This window comes from Physeter macrocephalus, chromosome 17, assembly GCF_002837175.3.
Source record: "Physeter macrocephalus isolate SW-GA chromosome 17, ASM283717v5, whole genome shotgun sequence".
NCBI classification, from domain to species: Eukaryota; Metazoa; Chordata; class Mammalia; order Artiodactyla; family Physeteridae; genus Physeter; species Physeter macrocephalus.
Genome location: NC_041230.1, coordinates 28673656 through 28696640, shown reverse-complemented (window position 1 = coordinate 28696640; position 22985 = coordinate 28673656). Strand labels below are relative to the sequence as shown.

The 22985-nt window shown below is 40.7% G+C and overlaps 2 protein-coding genes across 2 annotated transcripts in view; one reads left to right on the top strand and one right to left on the bottom strand.

Annotated features, from left to right (window-relative positions):
• RSPRY1 (ring finger and SPRY domain containing 1) overlaps positions 1–12651 on the bottom strand; it is a 62680-nt gene extending 50029 nt beyond the window's left edge. Inside the window, exon 1 of the mRNA XM_024124944.3 lies at positions 12520–12651. The gene's annotated coding sequence lies outside the window, so the exon portion shown is untranslated. The remainder of the gene's footprint in view (positions 1–12519) is intronic.
• A 298-nt stretch (positions 12652–12949) lies between these two features.
• The window catches only part of PSME3IP1 (proteasome activator subunit 3 interacting protein 1), a 47238-nt gene continuing 37202 nt past the window's right edge, over positions 12950–22985 (top strand). Inside the window, exon 1 of the mRNA XM_055079080.1 lies at positions 12950–13187. The gene's annotated coding sequence lies outside the window, so the exon portion shown is untranslated. The remainder of the gene's footprint in view (positions 13188–22985) is intronic.

Genomic DNA, 22985 nt, shown 5'->3' with positions numbered 1-22985 from the left:
AAATAACCTTTTAAAAGAGAACACAGTGGGAATTCCCTGGTGGTCTAGTGGTTAGGATTCGGCGCTTTCACTGCTGTGGCCCGGGATCAATCCCTGGTCCGGGTTCAATCCCTGTTTGGGGGACTGAGATCCTGCAAGCCGTGTGGCACAGCCAAAAATAAATTAAAAATAAATAAATAAAAGAGAACACATTCTAAAATAGCAAAGAGTGGAAGTAATACCATACCATTCTCATCACTGCAGGGACCAGGGTATATATTCCCTCCAGAGGGTAGATAACCAATAGATTTCAATGCTTAAAAGGAGACAGCAATCAGAAATAACTCTTTTAAAGGGTCCTTGGTATAAATTTCTGTTGATCTTATAAATTATGCTGGTTTCTGAGAAAGACCAAAATGTAACATTTAAGAAGTGATGCTTTGGAACTTCCCTGGTGGTACAGTGGATAAGACTCCGTGCTCCCAATGCAAGGGGCTCGGGTTCAATCCCTGGTCAGGGAACTAGATCTCACATGCATGCCGCATCTAAAGAGTTCGTATGCCGCAACTAAGGAGCCTGAGAGCTGCAACTAAGACCCGGCACAACCAAATAAAATTAAAAAAAAAAAAAGAAGTGGTAAAATCTTAAAGACAGCAAACATTAGGTTAAAAAAAAAAAGTGATGCTTTGGCCCTTCTCACAAGAAAGTCCACAGAGAAGGCACTGCTGGAACAATTTGGATGACAGGAGGTAAGAATCCAAGGTTTCTGGCAGGTCTGCCACTGGGCAGTAGCCTAGCTAATGTCACTTCTTCGAAATCTTAAATTATTAGATTAAAATATTTTCATCCATTGATATATTTTTTTTTTTTTTTTTTTTTTTTTTTTTTTTTTGCGGTACGCGGGCCTCTCACTGTCGTGGCCTCTCCCGTTTCGGAGCACAGGCTCCGGACGCGCAGGCTCAGCGGCCATGGCTCACGGGCCCAGCCGCTCCGCGCCACGTGGGATCTTCCCGGACCGGGGCACGAACCCGCGTCCCCTGCATCGGCAGGCGGGCTCTCAACCACTGCGCCACCAGGGAAGCCCCATTGATTTTTTAAAATTAATTTTTATTGGAGTATAGTTGCTTTACAACGTCCATTGATTTTTTTAAACATCTTTATTGGAGTAAAATTGCTTTACAATGGTGTGTTAGTTTCTGCTTTATAACAAAGTGAATCAGCTATACATATACATATATCCCCCTATCTCCTCCCTCTTGCGTCTCCCTCCCACCCTCCCTATCCCACCTTCCCTATCCCACCTCTAGGTGGTCACAAAGCACTGAGCTGATCTCCCTGTGCTATGCGGCTGCTTCCCATTAGCTATCTATTTTATATTTGGTGATTTTTTAAAAAATAAAAAGTGAGAGGGAATTCACTGGTCGTCCAGTGGCTAAGACTCTGTGCTTCCACTGCAGGGGGCACAGGTTCAATCCCTGGTCAGGGAACTAAGATCCCACATGCCGAAATGCGACCCAAACAAACAAGCAAACAAAACCAAAAAACAAAAAGTGAATACATGTTCGTTTTAAGACCTAAATGCTGCAAAGGTCTTTTGCTCTTTTCTGAAAGGCTTTCTTTATAGCCCATTCCCTTCCGGGAGGTAACCCCTGCTAAAAGCTTCATGAATCTGTTTCCACACCTATTATTATGTACTTACAAATTGGCTTTAAAAAAATTAATTAGAACATCATATTTTCTATGATTTGCTTTTCCCCCCTTAACATCTTTCCATACCAGTATATATAAAACGACCTCATTCCATTAAGGCTGTACAGAAATCCATACTCTGGATTAACATAGTTTCTTAACCAATAGTCTATAAACGTCTGTGGCTAAGCCAGCTAATACTCTGCAGATGGCAGAATGTAGCGGTCCAAGATTTGATACAAGGGAACTCTACTTGGGAATGAACGCTCTATCTCCTGGGGAGGTGCTCTCAATGTTATCAGAGCAGGAGGGAATTCCACTGGCTTCTCTAAAGCTCCAGAGCCTTTCCATGCAATCAGTATGGAAGTTGGGATGGACATGACATGCAAACAGTAGATTCAATCCAACATGATACATTAAATTGGAGAAGGCATACCTGAGGAAGGGAGACAAATCAGGTACTAAAAATATCAGCCATGATTTGAGGATGTCAAGGTGAGATTAAGTCTCAGAAAACAAAGCCTTGAAGGGGAGAGAAGAGGGGATCCTATAAAGTTACCGTTTAATGCTAACACTTGTAGAGCTATTTAGAATAACTAACAAGAAACAATGTTGGGAGTGATTGTGAGGAAAGCAGTGGGTTAAAAATAAGTTTGTAGACATTGAAAAACCAGTGGAAAAGTGTGAGTCATGATATATACATGATCTGTTAGGATATAACTAACTATCCATGTAAGGGGAATGAGATTCCTATCACAAGCCATATTTAAAAATTCCAAATGGATGAAATTTTTTAATTTAAAAATAAACACATAAGAAAGAAAGAAAGAAAGAAGAAAGGAAGGAAGGAAGGAAGGAAGGAATTTTGTTGGATCTCATATTCTCTTTTTTTTTTAAACATCTTTATTGGAGTATAATTGCTTTACAATGGTGTGTTAGTTTCTGCTTTATAACAAAGTGAATCAGCTATATGTGTACATATATCCCCATATCTCCTCCCTCTTGCGTCTCCCTCCCACCCTCCCTATCCCATCCCTCTAGGTGGTCACAAAGCACCGAGCTGATCTCCCTGTGCTATGCGGCTGCTTCCCACTAGCTATCTATTTTACACTTGGTAGCGTATATATGTCCATGCCACTCTCTCACTTCGTCCCAGCTTACCCTTCCCCCTCCCCGTGTCCTCATCAAATTCTTAAACTTTATTCTATCCAAATTATTTTTGCTAAGGCTTATTTAAACTGAATGTAGAATGATTAAATCCATGCAGATTTCCATTTAGTACATTTCAAAGCAAATGGAAGATATCCAATAATACAGGTATTTCTAAAAATCTGACTAATTTGGAGGTGAGGAGAATTAAATGTAGTGGGTTTTTTGTTTGTTTGTTTGTTTTCTATTTCCAAATTGAACTCAAGTATAGTTCAGGTCAATTTTTTCCAAAAGAGTCATTTTCCTTAAATGACCTAGAAAATGATGTCAACTACAAAATTTGTCAGAGAAGGAAACGGAGTAAAAAAATACAAGTATTTTCAATATTTTAAAACCAAAGACTCTTTTTTTAGGGAATATCTGTAAAGACCAGGTATAAATAAGTTAATTAGGGGGGAGAAGCCAAGAGGCGTTTCAAAGCAAAGACTATGAAACATACAAGGAAAAAATAAGAGCTGTTACTTATAATTTTTTTCTGAAATGAGCATACAGAGTATTCTTGAGGGTTACAGCCAAAAGCAGGACAAATAAGTGAACAAAGTGTATGATCTTTCAGATTTATTCAGCACTAAAAAATGTATAGCTTTTCATCTGGAAATGGCTGTCACTTATGACACTTCTCAGAGACTAAATTGTGAATACTTTAGGCAAAAGACTGGGTGGTGAAGCTAAACAATTACACTTTAGACAGCTTCATTTTATCTCATTCCAAGGCCCACTTTCCAAGGATCGTTGTTTTAAGACAGTAACATTCAGTGTACAGATCTTGTACGGGATGCCAGAGGCCACCTACAGTACAAGGGCACTGGCTTTGCAGTCACACAGTTTGGGCACAGGTCCCAGCCCTGCAATATTTCCAGCTACGCATTCTAATTATCCTGACTACTGACACACTTTAAAACATGGAGGGCTTCCCTGGTGGCGCAGTGGTTAAGAATCTGCCTGCCAATGCAGGGGACAAGGGTTCGAGCCCTGGTCCATGAAGATCCCACATGCTGCGGAGCAACTAAGCCCATGCGCCACAACTACTAAAACCTGTGCACCTAGAGCCCGTGCTCTGCAACAAGCACTGCAATGCGAAGCCCATGCACCACAATGAAGAGCAGCCCCTCTCACCACAACTAGAGAAAGCCCGCACGCAGCAACGAAGACCCAGCACAGCCAAAAATAAATAAATAAATAAATTAATTAATTAAAAAAACAAAACAAAAAACATGGAGATAGTAATAGTTCTTACACCTCATAGTAGTTCTATGAGGATTAAATGAAATAGTACTTGTAAAACACATGCCACAGTGCCCAACATGTAAAATGGATCCTAAAATGCAAGATGTTATTATAAAATGAGCAGGTAGCTAATCAGAAGTAACCAGATAATCTGGGAGGTGGGGGCTCTGGAATCAGATCTGTCTTAATTAAGAGCACTAAGATAACTAACAAACTCATCTTTTATAGAACTCATCTACCCTGTACTGAACTAATTTTTACTTATCTATACTTTTAGACAAAGAACCTTGTAAAAGATTGTAGCTTAATAATCCCAAAGGTGATGGGCATTAGAGTCACTTAGGTACTTCTTAAAATCCAAATTCCTGGTTCTACTCCAAAAAGCCAGCATCTGTTTTCTTTTTTTTTTTTTTAATAATTGGGTTTTATTTTATTTACTTGAACCCCGCCGCTCCATGGCATGTGGGATCTTCCCGGACCGGGGCACGAACCCGTGTCCCCTGCATCGGCAGGTGGACTCCCAACCACTGCGCCACCAGGGAAGCCCACAAGTGTTTTCTTAAAAGCTCCCCAGGTGATTCTGATGGTGGCCAGGTCTGGAAATCACTGTGCTATAGAACCCAACACAGAAACTGGCACTGTAGGCAGGACTTCCCGACTGAATGAAGGGACAAGTTGAAACACTGAAGGGTGATTCTTCTAGGGTCTAAAAAGTTAATCTCCTTTTCCAGAAAAATGAACTGAGACTATCTTTGAACATAGTCTTTTGGAGAGGTTAGCCAAAATAACCATTAGAAAATAGTTACATCCATTAGTGATTATGTACAGTACATACTAACACAATGAAACAGCTCCCTATATTTCCCACCACATCCATCCTATGAAGCATCATACTGGACCTAGACAGTACCCTGCTTATGGGTAATGTTATCCAAGGGTTGACAGACTCAATGGAATGGAAAATGAGTAAGACTAGAGATTATGTAAAGGCAACACATTTGTAATACCTATATACTTCACCTTAAGTTTGAAGACTACTTAGCATTAGATGGTCAAGTCAGTTTTGAAACACACAAAAAAGCTAGTCACATAATTTAAATATATACAACTATCAGATTTGCAGCTGTGGCAATCATCAACTGATTTCATGGCAGTGATACCACTGGATGTCATTGCTTAGTAGAAATACTTTTCTTGGGCTTCCCTGGTGGCACAGTGGTTAAGAATCCACCTGCCAATGCAAGGGACAAGGGTTTGAGCCCTGGTCCACGAAGATCCCACATGCTGCAGAGTAACTAAGCTCGTGCGCCACAACTACTGAGCCTGTGTTCTAAAGCCCGCGAGCCACAACTACTGAAGCCCGGGAGTCTAAAGCCTGTGCTCCTCAACAAGAAGCCGCGCCCCGCAACGAAGAGTAGCCCCCGCTCGCTGCAACTAGAGAAAGCCTACGGGCAGCAACGAAGACCCAACACAGCCAAAAATAATAAATAAATAAAAATAAATAAATTTATTTTAAAAAAGAAATACTTTTCTTACCATCTAAATGGTAATGCTTTTTAAATCATTACACTGTTCATGACTATTTTGCTAAAAGGGCATAATTACAAACATTTCCTTTGCAAATCTACTTCTCTGAAGTGTAGTATTATTTATTTTTATCCTCCCCCTTTGAAAAAAGTAAGTAAAGACTATTCTTTCCATTTCTGTATCATTTATGATTTATTAATTTTACATTTTATATGTTTTAAAGCCGCTCTGGGGGGCGGGAAACAAACTTGGGCTTTCAGTAAGTTTAGTGTTAAAGGAGTGAGAACAAAACACAGACCTCTCAAAACACAGACCTCTACCATCATAAACAGCTCACCACAGAGACATCTGCCAAATGGCCTAACCCTCTCTAACAAATGGTCCAGGAATCAATGATTCATCTCTTCAAATATTTGCTTGCATTCAATCATAATACAGCTCAGTGACTTTAAGAATACTTTCTTCTCTCTGAAAATAAGACTTCAGGATTGTGCTGCCAAGACAGGAGAGGCTGGTTAAATGAATGACCATAGGAAGAAAAACCAAACTTTGGGCATAAAATTACTATTGCTGTCATCTTTACCTCACTGTTCCAAAACAGTGGATGCAGCACTTTTTTCCAATCCACCACCCAAAGGCTAAATTGTATAGCATGAACAATAACAATATATAATCAACTGGAAATATTAATGATTTTCTCTCCTTGGAAAATGTTTTGGATTTTTCCCCTAAGACAGTGAATGCATTACACGTGATAGCTTCTAGTGTAGTGTTCACTATGCCCCTCTGACATTTTATTATGAAAAATTTCAAACATATAGCAAAGGTTAATTTTACAGTGAACACCTATATACCCAGCACCTAGATTCTACCATTTACATTTTGCTATACTTGCTTTATCACATCTCTACATATCTCTATCCATCATCAATCCACCTATTTTTTTGATGCATTTCAAAGAAATCAGTATACTTCCCCTTAAAAAATTCAGTATGCATATCACTAACTGGACTTCAATATGTTTTGAGGTTACATTTATATGTAGTAAAATGTACAGGTCTTAAGCAGGTATGTGCTGAACTTTGTCTAGTGTGTATACCTGTATAACTCAAACCCTATCAAGATAGGGAAACTTACCCAGAAATATATTTGCTTTTAAAATATCCTGCAGGACGTCCCAATGATGACAATTTTCTTGTATTTAATGGGGAAAACTTGGAGGGCAACAAGATTCTTTGGTAGCAAAGTAGATAAGAAAGGTGTATTGTATATCAAGAGTACACTTGCCAGTTGAAACAGAAACCACCTAAAGACATTTTAACAAGAGCATTTTTTGTCTCTAGACTCTAAGGTATCTGATATTCAGGGGAAAGGGAAGTGAAAGATTGTGAAATATTTGGTTGGAACTTCACTTTTCCCCCAAAAGGAAAGGCAGCTCTGATAAGATATTTTTACATGTCATCCAGGTGTCCAAAACTGTCTGCAGTGGCACTGGGCACTTGAGGTTTAAGTCACATAGAGTATTCTTATCCCCTGGATTGTAACCTTCAAGTTGTCTGGGAAAAGCACTGAATGATTCTGATATTTCTCTTATGCACTGAGGTTGGTTTAAGAAAGCACATCTTTGAGGGAAAAGTAGATAACTTTTCTGGTTGAACTGTTAGAGAAGGAGTATTTATGGCTAGGACAGAGTAAGGGATTTCCAGAAGCAAATAACAGTAAAAAAGAGAAAAAAAAAAAAGGAGAAATGAATAATCCCTGTCTGGTCTCAAAGGCTGAAAAATTTGCCTTGGACCCAAAAAGGAAATGCTAAGGAAGAACTGAGGTAAGTGCTAATGATGGCTACCATACAGAGGAGAAAAACAAATGTAATACTCCATGCTGTTTGGGATTTTCACCTCCAGGAGATCAAATAACAGGAAATAATATGGATGTGTCATTCAAACACATACATGATTAACAAATCTGAAGGAAAAGTATTTTTCTGTTATAGGAAACTCTTTGTTATTAAGAAAAGCAAACGAAATGTGTGAACAGTATGAATAACAACACTTTCCTTAATGAGATCCACTTAAAGTGGTGTCTGAAAACACTCAATTGCACTCTTGGCTGTATACCTACCAGAACCTAACAGGTATTCAACAAGCATTTTAAGTGAGTTTATTCTAAAATCTGTAAAGGGGATATATGTATAACTGATTTACTCTGTTATAAAGCAGAAACTAACACACCATTGTAAAGCAATTATACTCCAATAAAAATGTTTAAAAAATCTGTAAAAAAATATTTATCTCTTTGAGAAGTTGAGACAACATCACTCAATAAATATGAATCTAATGCTTATATGCCAGGCACACAGCAAAGATGACAAAAGGTCTCTCGTGCTCTTCTAAAAGGGATGAAGGACAGACAACACGGAGTGCCCAACCCATAATATAGCACCTGCCACAGAAGCCCATGCATATAGTGTCAGGTTCACTAGGAGGAGGCCTCTCGCTCCACCATTCTTCCAGTGGAAAAGGAACTTAGTAACATTCAAGTATCTCCATAGGAGCAAGTTTTTAGGTGACTGTATAAATCAGCATTAGCAAAAGAGGAATGAAGGATTTATATTTGCACTGCAACAACACATTCATGTCTTAAATAAGCCAAAATATTGTTGGTACAAATATCTCTGACCACACAGTGAAAGGTTAACTGAAAGTCCATAAATTAAATTGATAAAGATGAAGCTAATAGTAACTCTAATGAAAAATAAAGAGGAAACATGATGAAAAACCAAGATCAATTTGAGACAATACTGATGATGCATACCAAATAAGCATCATCCCTTCCTGAATATCGTAGGAATCTCCATTCTGCATATGACATGTAAGAAGCTTTGCACTGGTGCCAAGTTTCCCATGATAGTACTTCCTGGGAGAAAAAGGTATTAGAGATAACAGTAAACTCTAATGTTGTGCTAGTTTTGGTTTATGAATATTATGTTTTAGTAACCCTTAATAATTTACTTGGCAGGTTATTAATAAGTAGACTTTAGACATAGGTAGGTATGAACAACTACGAAGCAATAAGAATTGAAAAAAAGGAGAGGGGCCAGGTAGGAGCCATACTTTGAGAATCATTGCATTAAAGGAGCACAGAAGAGGAAACTTAATTCTTCAGGAGGTAGAAGGGGTAAGAAAAAAAAACTAACACTGAAACATTAAACTGAGGTAATAATAAACCTGCCAAGTAAGGTATTTCAAAACCTTCTACTTGATGTATATACGACCCATGAAATTATGCTTCGAAACTATAATTTCAAGCAATAAGAAAGTTACATACAGGGTTCATTCCTTAACAAACTTAAGGAGTGCATCAATCCTTTGCTGTCTCAAATGCATTCTTAGTTTTCAAAAGCTTAGAGAGGGAGAAAGGGGAATATTCTCTAAGAGTCTATCACTATTTATTAGATAACTTTATCTCATTTAGCCTTGTATATATCATAGCTATCTACAGTTAAACATGCTTTTACATACTGAACCAGCAAGCATTCCCTTTTGGAATGGACACTGAGAGTAAAATATAACAAATATGTACTTTTTTTCTAATCATAAAGGTTGGCAAGAAAACTATATAAAAAGCCAAGTTATTGAACAGATAAACCAAAGGGAACATATTCACTTTTTTGCATTCCTAAAAGTTGTGAAAGTCTCCTCCTAAGGTTGTGGCCCAAGTTATGACATTTACTACTTCATAACTGTTCTGTTCTTCAATTTTCTAACTTGCATACCAGGAAAAAACTATCCAAATTCAATGGTAAATGCCTTGAAAAATGCCCAAATATTTGAAGAGAAGCTAAATAGATACTTTACTACCCACCCTTCCCCGGCCATAACTCTTTTGAAATAGATTACTGTGGTTCTACTGTGGTTCCTGTCTGTGATGCCTAATGACTTTTCACTTACTTTTGCAACCCTGTGACGGTCACATCCTACTTTACAAGAATCCCACCACAAAACAGAAAATTTCCAATTTAAAGTAGCGTAATAGTGGGACTTCCGTGGTGGTGCAGTGGTTAAGAATCCGTCTGCGGATGCAGGGGACACAGGTCTGATCCCTGGTCCAGGAAGATCCCACATGCCGTGGAGCAACTAAGCCTGCGTGCCACAACTACTGAGCCTGTGCTCTAGAGCCCGCGTGCCACAACTACTGCTGAAGCCTGCGTGCCTAGAGCCTGTGCTCCACAGCAAGAGAAGCCACAGCAAGAGAAGCCACCGCAATGAGAAGCCCACACCCTGCAACGAAGAATAGCCCCCGCTCGCCGCAATTGAGAAAAGACTGCGCGCAGCAACGAAGACGCAACAGAGCCAAAAAAAATAAATTAATTTTTAAAAGAAGTAGCGTGATAGTGATTACCATCTCAAGAATTCCTAATAATTTTTCAAACTATATGGGTACTAGATTGTCCAAGAGAGTTGTATTTTAAAGAATGCAAAATGACTTCTCATTTCATTATAACAAATTACTTCATTATTAGGAAAAGCATAGGCAATTCTTGATAGACTGAATTAAGCTCATGAGTTGAAACAGCCTGTAATAAATTCTCTTTAGGAACACACAATGATTTTTTTTTATTATACTCTTGCCAAAACATACTTCAAAGTTGTTGTTTTCCCCTATTCACTACAGAATAACATACTACTACATAAAATGCTAAGTTTTTATTTTCTCTTGATTCTTGGCCAATTTACTAACTGGAAAGTTATTTTGCTGACAAAGCAGAAAAAGTCCACATAGAGTATGCTGGAACACTTCCTATAGTCAATAACGTAAAAATAATCATGGAGTACAGAAATAATGAAAACAGCAAAAGCAGGACACAGACCTTAAGCAGTAGGTCTGGACGACATGTACCCTGGGAACCAGAAAGCTCACAAAATCACCACAGTGATTTTTTCAAAAAAGACTCATGGAACATAAGATTGGAAAAACAGGAAGTTCAAGTCGGCTTTTTGCTTAAAAAAAAAAAAAAAAAACTTCAAAAATCACAAATTACTAAATATTTGTTAAACCAGCCCTAACAAATGCAACTAACCAAAAATTAGGAAAATGTCACACATGGGCACAGTACGTATAACCTCACAGAGGGAGCTACAAGGCAAGATGTCACCCCAGGAAATGCAAACTATATATGGTGAAAAGTAGAAAAAACCACTGTGGAAGAGAAATATAAAAGCAATTGCTAATGTGTCTCATAATCTATAGTTTGGGGCTACTACAGGAAGGTATAGTATTCATGGAAAAAAGAGGAGGTCTCATTTATAAAATCACAACTGAGGGAGGAAACATGATATTCACTACCTGTAGACATCCAAAGGCCACACATACATATATATGGGAAAAGGGGAGGTAGTTTACAATATTGAGATCAAATTACCTACAGCAAAATTTCAGCTGTCAGAAAAAAAAATTCCCGAAGGAAAAGATTATATCATAGGGCTATCTTCTGCCAGTACCATCAGAAGTTCAAAGTAAATTAAAACTCTGGGAGCAAAACTGGAAATCCCTCTACCCCCATCTAAGCAGGGGTTGAAATCATGGGTTTAAGATTATATGACCTACAAAACTGTAAACCTTGAAGCTTTCAGTACAATATGACTCCCAGCACTCCAGAGGTGATCAACAAGTGTATTAATGCTAATCCCTTACATCTACATACTGCTTTACAGTTTAGAAAGTGCCTTCACTTTCATTTCTCAACAGAAACCCCTTTGATGGTAGAATCACAATACTTTACTTCCACACAGCTTGTAGTCTGTAAAGTACTTTCACACACTGTGTTATTTTACAGAAGAGACCCAAGGAGGTTAAGGAGGAGGAGATGGTAGGTAAGGGGCCTGGACAACCAAGGGACTCTATTCAGTCAGTTAAATAGACACTTCTAACCTTTAGAAGTTCAAAGTACAACACTCCAGGGGGAGCAACCTCATTCAGACAGCTATACAGGATAGAACGCCAGAGTCTCAGTGGGCCATTTCTGCCTCTACCTCCGCCCCCAAAGACAGGGAAACTGAGGTAGCAGGTAGAACAAAAGCCTGATCTAGAGTCACGCAGGGCGTGTTGGTGGGACGGACTTCCCCCACTCCACCTGCACTATGCCCAGAAGCGGCTGAATCCTGTTTGAGAGGAAAACGCTTGCCATTCCCGCTTCCCTCTCACTATTCCCCACCCAGGTTTTCCTATGGATGGGGGTCTTTTCTTCCCGGAACCGCGCGGCAAATCCCATCTCTCCAGGCCCTTACCCATTTGTCACATGGGGCCTCCGAGGCAGAACCCGCTAGCTCTGGCTCCCAACTCCTAGTCTCTCTCTCTGAGGCGTCTCTTGACCCGAAGGCACGTCTAAGCTTCCCCGGCTATGGTCTACCTCCCACTCGTACCACCTAAACCTCAAACTCCACAAAAGGAAACCCTCCCCAAGCGTCCTCCCACCTACCTCCTCCACCCTGGGCACCCCTGAGGAGCACTCCTAAATATCAGCAGCCTCCCAGGAGCTACCTGCTTCTCACCTGGGCCCCTTTAGCCGCGGCCTCCTCAGAAGGGCGACCCCCAACAACCTCCTCGGTCAAGAACCCCCTAAAGGGAGAACACCCTCTTCCAGAAACCTCTCCGGGCGCCTTCAGCACGGGCCTCGCTGGAGGACCTCCGGGCTGTTTCCTGGGCTCTGCCCAACGCCACCCCCTCCCAGGCCCCTTCTCGGAACCTCCCCCGGCCCCAGTCCGGTCTCTCCGCCGCAGACTCGGGCAGCTGTTCCCCTCCCTCACGGACGTCCCCAGCCCTGGGATTCCCCCCGCTCCGCGTCCCCAGGGGCTTCCCGGAGCAGCGTGACTGGGCTGCGGCACTGACTTTCTCCAGCTCCCGGGCCCACCCGAGGGAGGAGGCGGCGGTGGCGGCGGCGCAACTCCTTTGTGACAGGTCCGAGAGAGCGGTAAAGATGGACGCGAGGCCACGGCGCTGCCATTACGTGCTGGGCCCACCCCCGCTTCGTACCGCCCAGGCCCTCCCTCAGTCCCCTAGGAAACGCCCCTTCCTCGGTGGCCATCCCTCTTCCTGAAAGCCAATCATCTTTCAGAGGCCATGTCACGTGACATCGCCGCTCGGCCCGCCCCCCTGGAGGGAGCTGGCCAATCCACTTGCTGAAGTGTGAATGGCCCAATCAAGTCTCTCCCGCTAGCTTTCCAGGGACCGGATTTCCATCTGTCTCCTGGGGAGGAAGAGAGGTGCGGATTGGGTTACGCTGCCGGAAGGGGGGCGGAGCTCTGTTGTGGCGGTGAGGAAAAGGAAGCTCAGAAGGGTCGAAAGAAATATAAAAGCAAAGGCTATTTTCTTGCTTTCTTTTTGTTTTTACTTTCTTTCTGTTTCTTTTTCCTTAAGAGCGAGCGGCCCTTGCGGTGGCGGTTTGGGGTGGGCGCCGCTGAGGTGAGGGGGTCTCGCCTCCCGCACGCTGGTAGGTGAGTGCGGCCTGGGCCCTGGCCAGGCAGCGAGACCTGGGCTCCGGCTTCCTCGCTCCGGAGGTGAGGGGCTGCGTTTGATGGGAGGTTTAGGGCCAGGTCTGCCCTCAGTCCGCTCTCTCGCCCAGTGTTCTGAGTCACCAGGGACAGGGGCTTACGGGGCCCAGCCTGAGGGAAGGCGAGGGAGCCCGGGGGAATGCCTTCAGGTCCTGTGGAGGAGGATGCCGACCCTTTCAAGCGGTCCTGGGACTTTGGGCCTCTAGTCGGCTCCCCTCTACCTTTTCTGTCAGGTGGGGCCACCCAGCCTCCAGGTGAGGAGCGGGCTGTATCCCAGAGGTTTTGGAACGGCTCCAGGCTACTCGGGAGATGTGTGGGGTGCCTGGTTGGAAATGATTGAGTCACAGAATTAGTGCAGGAGGAGAAACATTTATTATGTACCATGTACCAGTAGATGTGCTCAGTGCATTTTCTTCTAATAGAAAACAAACCGGTGTGCTCGTTTTGCAGAAAACTTAGAAAACTAAGACCGCGCGGGTTGAAGCGTCTTGTTTGAGTTGCTGGCCCAAGTTAATGTCAGTGCGCATGGCGGGAAAGGGGGAGACCTATTCGTTCAGATCACTGGTTCTTAAACTAGTAGAAAACAAGAGCTTCTGCGGCCCTTTTAAAATGCATATTCTCGGACCCCACCCCAGATAGTCGGACTGGGGTGTTGGGTGGGACCCAAGAAGCCAAGTGCGGGTCTGGTGGTCAGAATTCCCAGTGACCTCTTGTGTACCAGCTGTTGGGTAAGATTTGTTGATAATTTATAAAGCTGTTTGCCTTATTGCTGTGTTAACAAGGACCCCGTAAAATGGTTTGGAAGGCACTGCTTTTGAAACCCTTGAGAGGAATTAGTGTGTAGGCCCCTTTTTGATAACAAGCAATTGAGCTGAGGTAAAGGCATCTTGTACAGTCTTTCAAATAGAGCTTGAGGTTAACAATTTGTAAGGGTCTGAAAGCAGAGGCTGCCCAATTATCTTTCTCACCTGGGGTCTTGGTGCCTCAGGTGAGAAATTCGTGGTTGTAAGAAAGGAAGAATTATGTCAATACCATTTACCTGGTTAACAGTGTTTAGCTTCTAAGAATCTTACTGTTTTGGTTAGAATCAAGCTGCTGCTTCAGAAATTGAAAACCACATATCTGGTAAATGAAGTAATTTAAGTGCATGGTTCGGCCATAGACTCAGTTGTGTGTAATTATGTCTTCGTGGCAGCTAAATTAAACAATTTCAGTGTGCTCACTTGATCACCTTTTGTACATGCTTTGTCTTAATTCTCCAATATCATCTGTGTCACTTTTTACTATAGGATGTGTTTTACAGATTATTTTGTCCTTGTCTTTGGTTTTCTGCATTTTCATTATGATGTATGCAACTATGGATTTGTTTCTGTTCAGTTTGGTGTTTACTACACTTATTAATTTGTGGATTGGTGTCTTTCATTAGTTCTGTAAAATTCTCAGCCATTTTATATTCATGTATTGCTTCTGCCCCGTTGTTTATCTTCCTTCTTTATTGATTTAACATAGACCTTTTCACTCTCTTCTTTATGCCTCTTACTCTTTTTATTTTTGTATACTATATTCTGGATAATTTCTTCTTTATTAATTCTCTCATAGGTTATTTCTAACCTGTTACTAAACTCATCTGTTGCAAGCTTAAATTCAGTTATTGCATGTTTTAGTTACCGAAGTTCTATTTTTTTTTCTTTTCAAATGTGCCATGCCACTGTCTTACAGTTTCTTATTCTCTGCTATTAATTTTGAGGCTTGGTTTTTATTTCTTTAAACATGGTAAGCATAGTTGTTTTGTAATCTATATGTGTTAATTCCTTTGGGAATGTGAATTTCCTTTGGGTCTGTTTCTGTTACCCATTATTCCTGCTTTTTTTCTTACCAGTTCACCTTTACCTTGATGGTGTAGTTCTTTGGGGTACCAGATTAAGATGGAGAAAGAGGTGGTTATCAAACTCCGCACACCCTGGGTGGGCTCCCTGCTTTTGAGTTTTGCTTCGCAAGGGCACCAAAACAGCAACTTTCAAGATCAGAGAAATCCTTGGGATGAAAACCAGTTTGAATATTGGACTTAATCTGGTTTTCACCTTGTCTTGGGTTTTTGGCCAAATTCTTTACCATCCTGTTAGCTTTTCTATTTGTTTAAAAATTATTTAAAAAAATTCTTCCAGGGCTTCCCTGGTGGCGCAGTGGTTGAGAGTCCGCCTGCCAATGCAGGGGACGCGGGTTCGTGCCCCGGTTCTGGGAGGATTCCCATGTGCCGCGGAGCGGCTGGGCCCGTGAGCCATGGCCGCTGAGCCTGCGCGTCCGGAGCCTGCGCTCCGCAACGGGAGAGGCCACAGCAGTGAGAGGCCCGCATACCGAGAAAAAAAAAAAAATTCTTCCAGTTTTACTTATCATAGAGGTAGGGGATTGGTCTCAATTACCTAGCCCACTATTTCTGGAAATAAAGGCCCCCTTTGATTTTGATTTTAGAGTGTGAAATATGTCATTTCAGGCAAACTTGAGTTAAAGATTAGTTTTCATAATATATCTAAAACTTCCACCACTTTTCACTATGCAGTGTCATGGCTGCAAAATTAAGCTTCCCCTGTGCTTTTTTTCTAGTCTTCCTTATCTAACTTCTATTCTCTTAGAGCATTTAACCTCATTCTACATTTCCTTAAATTGCTCATATACCAACCTTATCTCTTATTGAATGCAAGTTCCTCACTCGCTAAAAAGTAGTGCCAGTTTACTACCTAGCACTGTGCCTTGCACATAATAGGTTCCCTGTAAAGATTTACTTCAAAAATACAGCTGAATGAGTTAGTGGGCCTTGTATGATTGGTGTAATGTAAAACGTTTTTTTTTCTTTTTTAAATTTGGCCTTAAGAGAGGAGATACATAAAGCCTGGAGGGTGGGGGTGGGAAGGAGTATGATTCAGTGTGGATTAGGTTCCAAAGTTAGCCCAGATGGTAAAATAATGTGTAATCAAAGCTATCCTCGAAAAACTTTTAGGGAGGCACCATGTTGGATGTAGGTATACCAGTGCAGCAAAATTCCAGCATGGCCAGATTTTCCTCCAGCTTTGAAACAGATGCTGTTTTTCTTCCTTTGAGTCCCAGATGAAGTAGTTGGTTTGCATTTAGGAATCACAATGTGTAAAAAAAATAGCTATTATTAGAATCATACATAGTGAGGGAAGTATTTATACTCTGAGAGGCACACATGAATTGGGGAGCTGAGAATCAGCTAAGAGAACCAATACTTAAGTTCTCTCTTTTTTTTCTTCCAGTGGGTATAGATGAATTCAGGGTAAATGCACATATGATGAGATTTTGTTCTTGTGCTATGGAAAGATAAATGTATATTTAGGTTTTTTTTTAACTTTTAACTTCATGTGTTTTTTAGATGCCTAGACAACCAGAAGTTTACTTCAAATTGCTCTTTATAGTAAACATTCTAAATATGAATTACATTGCTTATGGTGTACCCTCATTTTGAGATTCTTTAGTCTCCTTTGCTAGTGGAGTAGGTTAAATAAGCCTCAGTGTTGGAAGAGTGACTAAGGATTACTTTGTCTAGTAATAAGTGCTGACAAAGTGTTCTCTGTTAGTAGTTGTCATTCTCCAAAGTTTTATTTATTTATTTATTTATTTATTTTTGGCTGCGTTGGGTCTTCGTTGCTGCCCGTGGGCTTTCTCTAGTTGGCGTGAGTGGGGGCTACTCTTGGTTGCGGTGCGCGGGCTTCTCATTGCTGTGGCTTCTCTGGTTGCAGAGCATGGACTCTAGGCACGTGGGATTCAGTAGTTGTGGCGCATGGGCTTAGTTGCTCCGTGGCATGTGGGATCTTCCCAGACCAGGGATAGAACCCATGTACCCTGCCTTGGCAGGCAGATTCTTAACCACTGCGCCACCAGGAAAATCCCTGAAGTTTTATAATGCAGGGAAAGTTGGCTTGATCTAAACTGCTGTAACTTGGTAGAAGTGCCTTCTGGCCAGAAAGCAGTCTTTATTTGGAATATTTTTGAGTTTGCCAGATGGCAAATTCCTCTTAGTTGCTGTCCTGCATTTTGAAATCCCATGTGACTTGAACATCAGCATAAAAATGTTGGAAGAGCAGTACTTAAGTATATTTACTGACAGAAAGAAAGTGGATTGGCCTATTGTTTTTGCTCCCCAAAGGGAAGTCTTAGATCACTGTAACACAGATCTGATCCTCCCTGGTGTATTTTTACACGTACAGTGTATCTAATGTTAGAAATTAGGAGGGTATGGTGGCTAGTGATGTAAACACTTACGTAGTCTGCCATCACAAAATTCAGTTCCATAGGAAACCAGATCTCATTAATTTGTATCATGGCACGAGCTAAATGGAATAATTTTCAGGTCAGCAATGGCAATTATTTTGGGAGCAGCAATGTAAGTTTTGTTTTTTAAAACTTGTATAGCATGGTATGTATGAGTCCATTCTGTCCCACCAACCTGGAAATTAAATACTACAGTCTCCAGTACAAATACAGTAGTGCAGTGTTTAACATTTACTTCAGCTTGAAAGATAAGAACTTTGTTTCTTTGGCTGTCAAGCAAATTTGAAAACTCTTTGCATCAGTTTGAAACTTTTAAGTTGGGACAAAGTGATTTTGGCATGGTTTTGATTTTCCATGAATTCCCTATATGAAGAACTTAAATAATCCTTTTAAAAATATGTAATGTTTAATTTGATAATTAAACTTGAGTCACCATGCAAAAAAGCTATGTGAGTAAAGGAAAGTTGGCAGCATTTATTTTTTCTAAAATTAAACACAGTAAGGACAAAATAAGCATTCTCAATGTAAATCCTCTTCATCCCTAAATGAATTTTTATAATTAGATCCCCAGACCCTTGGGCTTTCGTTTGTTTGTGTTTTGTTTTAAATTATTCTAGCAAACAAAAGAGGAAAATAAGAGACTTGTGAAAATTTAGATAGGCTGTAGGAATTTGAAATAGACACTTTAATTTCTGGTTTCTCTGTCTACTTCCAGAAAAAGGTAAGTTGTGGATACTCATCACCTTTCTAATGCAGAATAAACAGTCAGTGAATGTTGGACTCTTCAGAGAAAAATGCTTTGTGTGGGAAATATTTATTGCTTAGTGTGAGAGCATTTTTTTAGTCAGTTAAAATTAAAGGAAAGTAGCAAGAGTTTTTTTATAAAATAAATAATTTATTTTTGGCTGCGCTGGGTCTTCATCGCTGCGCACGGGCTTTCTGTAGTTGCAGCGAGCGGGGGCTACTCTTCGTTGCGGTGCGCGGGCTTCTCATTGCGGTGGCTTCTCTTGTTGGCGGAGCACAGGCTCTATGCATGTGGGCTTCAGAAGTTGTGGCACGCGGGCTCTAGAGTGCAGGTTCAGTAGTTGTGGTGTATGGGCTTAGTTGCTCCGTGGCATGTGGGATCTTCCCAGACCAGGGCTCGAACCCGTGTCCCCTGCATTGGCAGGTGGATTCTTAACCACTGCACCACCAGGGAACTCCCACAAGAGTTATTCTTGAAGAAGACGTCAGTTATCTAATATAGTAACGTGACGTAATCTTTGGTCTTGTGTTTCCTATTGCACAAGTTGTATAGTGTTTGAATAGAATTCCCAATGGGACAAAGACGCTTTGGTGAATATTTGTTTAATAACTACCATTTTCTATAATTTACATTGGACAGTAACTAAGAATATTCATGTGAGAGCATTCCTCCCTGCTCAAATTCTTCAAATTCTCTCCATGGTTGGTTTATTCAATAAGTATGTCTTTATATTTAATGTATGGCAGACACTGTGCTAATAAGCACTGTGAATAAAAAGAGCTGTTGGAATAGTCATAAATGATAAAACACAATGTGTAAGTGCTATAGTAGAGTAATAAATAGCTGGAATGGGGGCCAGAGGAGAAACAGGGAGACTAATGGAATGTTCTTGCAGTAGTTTATGCAAGATGAGGCCCTGAAAAGAAGAGATTAGAAAGGAAAGGACTCTTAAAGGAGAGGATGAATTAGAAAGAGATCATTATGAGGTAGAAATAACAGAATTTGGAGACTGTTGGCATGTGAGGGAAAAAGGAGTCTAGATATATGCCCAGGTTTTCAGCCTGGGAAACTTGATCGATCCATATTTGTGCCTTTCATTACTGCCTCTTACCTGTACTGTTCACTTTGGTAATTCATTACATACACTATTATCTGGTATTAACTAGTGCAAGAGTACTAACTCTTAAAGTTTATTTTCTTTATCACCCCATAGAATTTGGCACAGTGCTGGACACAGTTCAGCATTCAGCACAATGTTGAGTTTATTTAAATTGAATTAATAATAAAACAGTAAAAGAGAGAACCACAGTAAAGGGGAAATATAGAATTACCAAATATGTATACATGTACGTTTTTCCTAATCTCTGTTGTGATCCCTTTCCCACTTCACATATCATGGTTGTTTATGTCACTGATTTATTTCTCCTGCACTCCTTGAGTGCAGACAGTATTTCTCTCACTCCCATAACCAGAGCTTAGCATAGCACTTTGTAGTAATGGCAAACCTTTCAAAGCATTTTTAAGCAGGTGCCAAACACTGTGCTAAGTGCTTTACATGAATTCTCTTGTTATCCTCACAAAAGCTTTATGTTGTGCAGTACTATTTTAATCCCCATTGGTGAGTGCAATCTGTGGATTGGGAAACTAAGGCTCAGAGGAGTTAAGTGACTTGTCCAGGATCATACAACTTATAAGTGGCATAACCGAGGTCTCTTGATCTCAGAGTCTATAGTCTTCATCATTACCTGTATCATTACCTCTTGTAAGGAGACCTGCAACAGAAGGTATTTGTTATATATTGGTTGAATTAGATTAGGTTGTAGTGAAAGGTGTCTGAAGTTAAGCTGACTTCTTGGCAATATTTATCGACAGTGAAGTTTTGAATCCTGAAAAGACCTGAATATTTCTGGAGAAGAAATATTCTGAGTATTTTCCAGAATACTCAGGAGTATGACCACTTGTTCATGAACATTTTCTGTACTTTAACCTCTCCTAATATAAAAATTAATTAGCCAGAGGGCCACTGGTGGCATTGAAGGCAAGAAGGGAACAACAGTAGTTGAAGTGCCAGGGAATGAGGACCTACAGAAGATGTGCAAATTGAAGAAAGAGATGGATAAAACAGTCTATGGTTTAGTCTTGGCCCTTTTAAACTCACAGAAATTTGTTATAATTAGGTGTGGCCATCTAGTTTTATTTTGGGAATGAGGGAATGTCAGGATTATATTAGCTTTAAAGAAGAGAGTTTTGGACTTCCCTGGTGGCGCAGTGGTTAAGAACCTGCCTGCCAATGCAGGGGACGCGGGTTCGAGCCCTGGTCTGGGAAGATCCCACATGCCACGGAGCAACTAAGCCTGTACACCACAACTATTGAGCCTGTGCTCTGGAGCCCACAAACTACTAAATAAATAAATAAATTTATTTTAAAAATAAATTAAAATAACAGATTTTTTACAAGTGTTCATTAGTTTTTACTGTGTGAGTGTTTTCTCAGGAAATCAACCCTTTGAGAGAAGTAGAGTTTCTCTGTCAAATTCTAAATCCATTGTCTTTAAATTTCCTTTTTTTAATGTGTTTCTGCCTTGTTTTCATTTTCATTAGCCATTGGTGATCCTTGATTTTGTCCTTATTTGTGAAAGATGGGGAAATAACACAGGCGAAACTCTTTGGGTAGAAGCTGGATTCTAACACTCTTTTTTAAAAAAAAACAAACTATTTATTTATGTATTGGCTGCGTTGGGTCTTTGTTGCTGCGTGCGGGCTTTCTCTAGTTGCGGTGAGCGGGGGCTACTCTTCGTTGAGGTGTGCGGGCTTCTCATTGCGGTGGCTTCTCTTGTTGCAGGGCACAAGAGGCTCTAGGCGTGCGGGCTTCAATAGTTGTGGCATTTGGACTCAGTAGTTGTGGCACATGGACTTAGTTGCTCCACGGCATGTGGGATCTTCCCGGACCAGGGATCAGACCCGTGTCCCCTACCTTGGCAGGCAGATTCTTAACCACTGCGCCACCAGGGAAGTCCCGAATTCTAACACTTTTGAGAAAAGATTGATGAAAAGAAGAGTAAGAATGTCTTGGAATCCCATAAATTTGTCTTTTCCCAAAAGTAAGTGATAAATGTTGGGAAGATTCTTATTTTTCTAGAGTTTCTGTTTCAAATTCAAACCCTTGTTTACATGTATCCTAAAGGCTCTGTCCCTTGAGTTTCAGGGATCTTTGTTAAAGTTAAATGAAGGTAGGTTCTTCTTTTTCCAAAAACTCAACAGGCTATGAAAATTAAATAAATGGTTTTACTTCCTTAATTTTACATTATAAGAATAATCTTAAGAGTCTCTGAATTCTTATTTAGATTGAAGCATGTAAGATTCTAGGTTTTTATTTTGGCCTTGTAGAAGAGTTCTTTCAGTATTAATATTTTCATTTTTTAAGTGTAATGAGAGTGAAGAGATGCATTTAATGGCATACCAGTTGCATTACCGTATGCTAAAATTTATTTCCCAGGTTTAAATCATATGCAATTTGTTAAGTTCACTGCTTTGAGACACTTCTTTCTCTGTTTTATAAGATTAGAGGAACTAGAAATGTTTGACCTAGAAAAGTGACAAATTAGGAGGAAAATGGGAGTTGTCTTCAAACAACTGCAGCATTGTCATGTTGAAAAAGGGATTTGGCTCCTTTTGTGTAGTCCCAGTGGATTGAACCTGTGTGGAATTTATAGGGAGACAGATTTCAGTTCAGTTTAAGGAAGAACTATCCTGCCACTCAGATCTGCTCAGAGAGAGAGTCAGCTGCCTGGAAGGGAGTACAGTTTTAAAGTATGGGTTGGATGAAAATCTCCTGGGTATGGATGGTGGGTTCTGTTGCCAGATGGAGAATTGTTTGAGGTGGACTATAAGGACCCGTTGCACTCTGAATTATTTACCAGGAAATAAGAGTGAGAGGACAGCCAATTTAGTGTGAGAAAGGAGAGCTACAGCTAAGAAAGGGGACATTGAGGGCCCAATATGTCTCTCCCATCCATTAGAATTCTACATAGTTGATGTTTTCTCTGCCAGAGAGATTTAAGAAAATGTTGGCTCTTGTTCCATAAGAGGTCATTATGCAGAACTTAAGGAATTTTTGGCATGGTCACAGAGACAGAACAATTCTGTTTCTGTAATAGTCCTCTGGCTGGAGACATCAAGTAATGCTAAATCAAAAGTGTCCAGGTTGTGGGCTTTAGGTGGGAGCAACAGCTTCTGTCAATTGATTTGGTTTTCTTTCTAGTAAATTTAAAAATTTTCTCATTGTTGTTTCGTTGAACTAAACTTCGACAGTAGGATTTAGGCGGAGACTATTCTTTTGTTCTGCATGTTTGGATTTATTTTCTCAGTTTCCATTTTTGTCTTTACTAGAGAAAAATGCTTCATGAACATTCTCAGCACTGGAATTTTTTTTTTTAAACATCTTTATTGGAGTATAACTTTTACAATGGTGTGTTAGTTTCTGCTTTACAACAAAGTGAATCAGTTATACATATACATATGTTCCCATATCTCTACCCTCTTGCATCTCCCTCCCTCCCACCCTCCCTATCCCACCCCTCTAGGTGGTCACAAAGCACTGAGCTGATCTCCCTGTGTTAAGCGGCTGCTTCCCACTAGCTATCTATTTTACATTTGGTAGTGTATATATGTCCATGCCACTCTCTCACTTCGTCACAGCTTACCCTTCCCCCTCCCCATATCCTCAAGTCCATGCTCTAGTAGGTCTGTGTTTTATTCCCGTCCTACCCCTA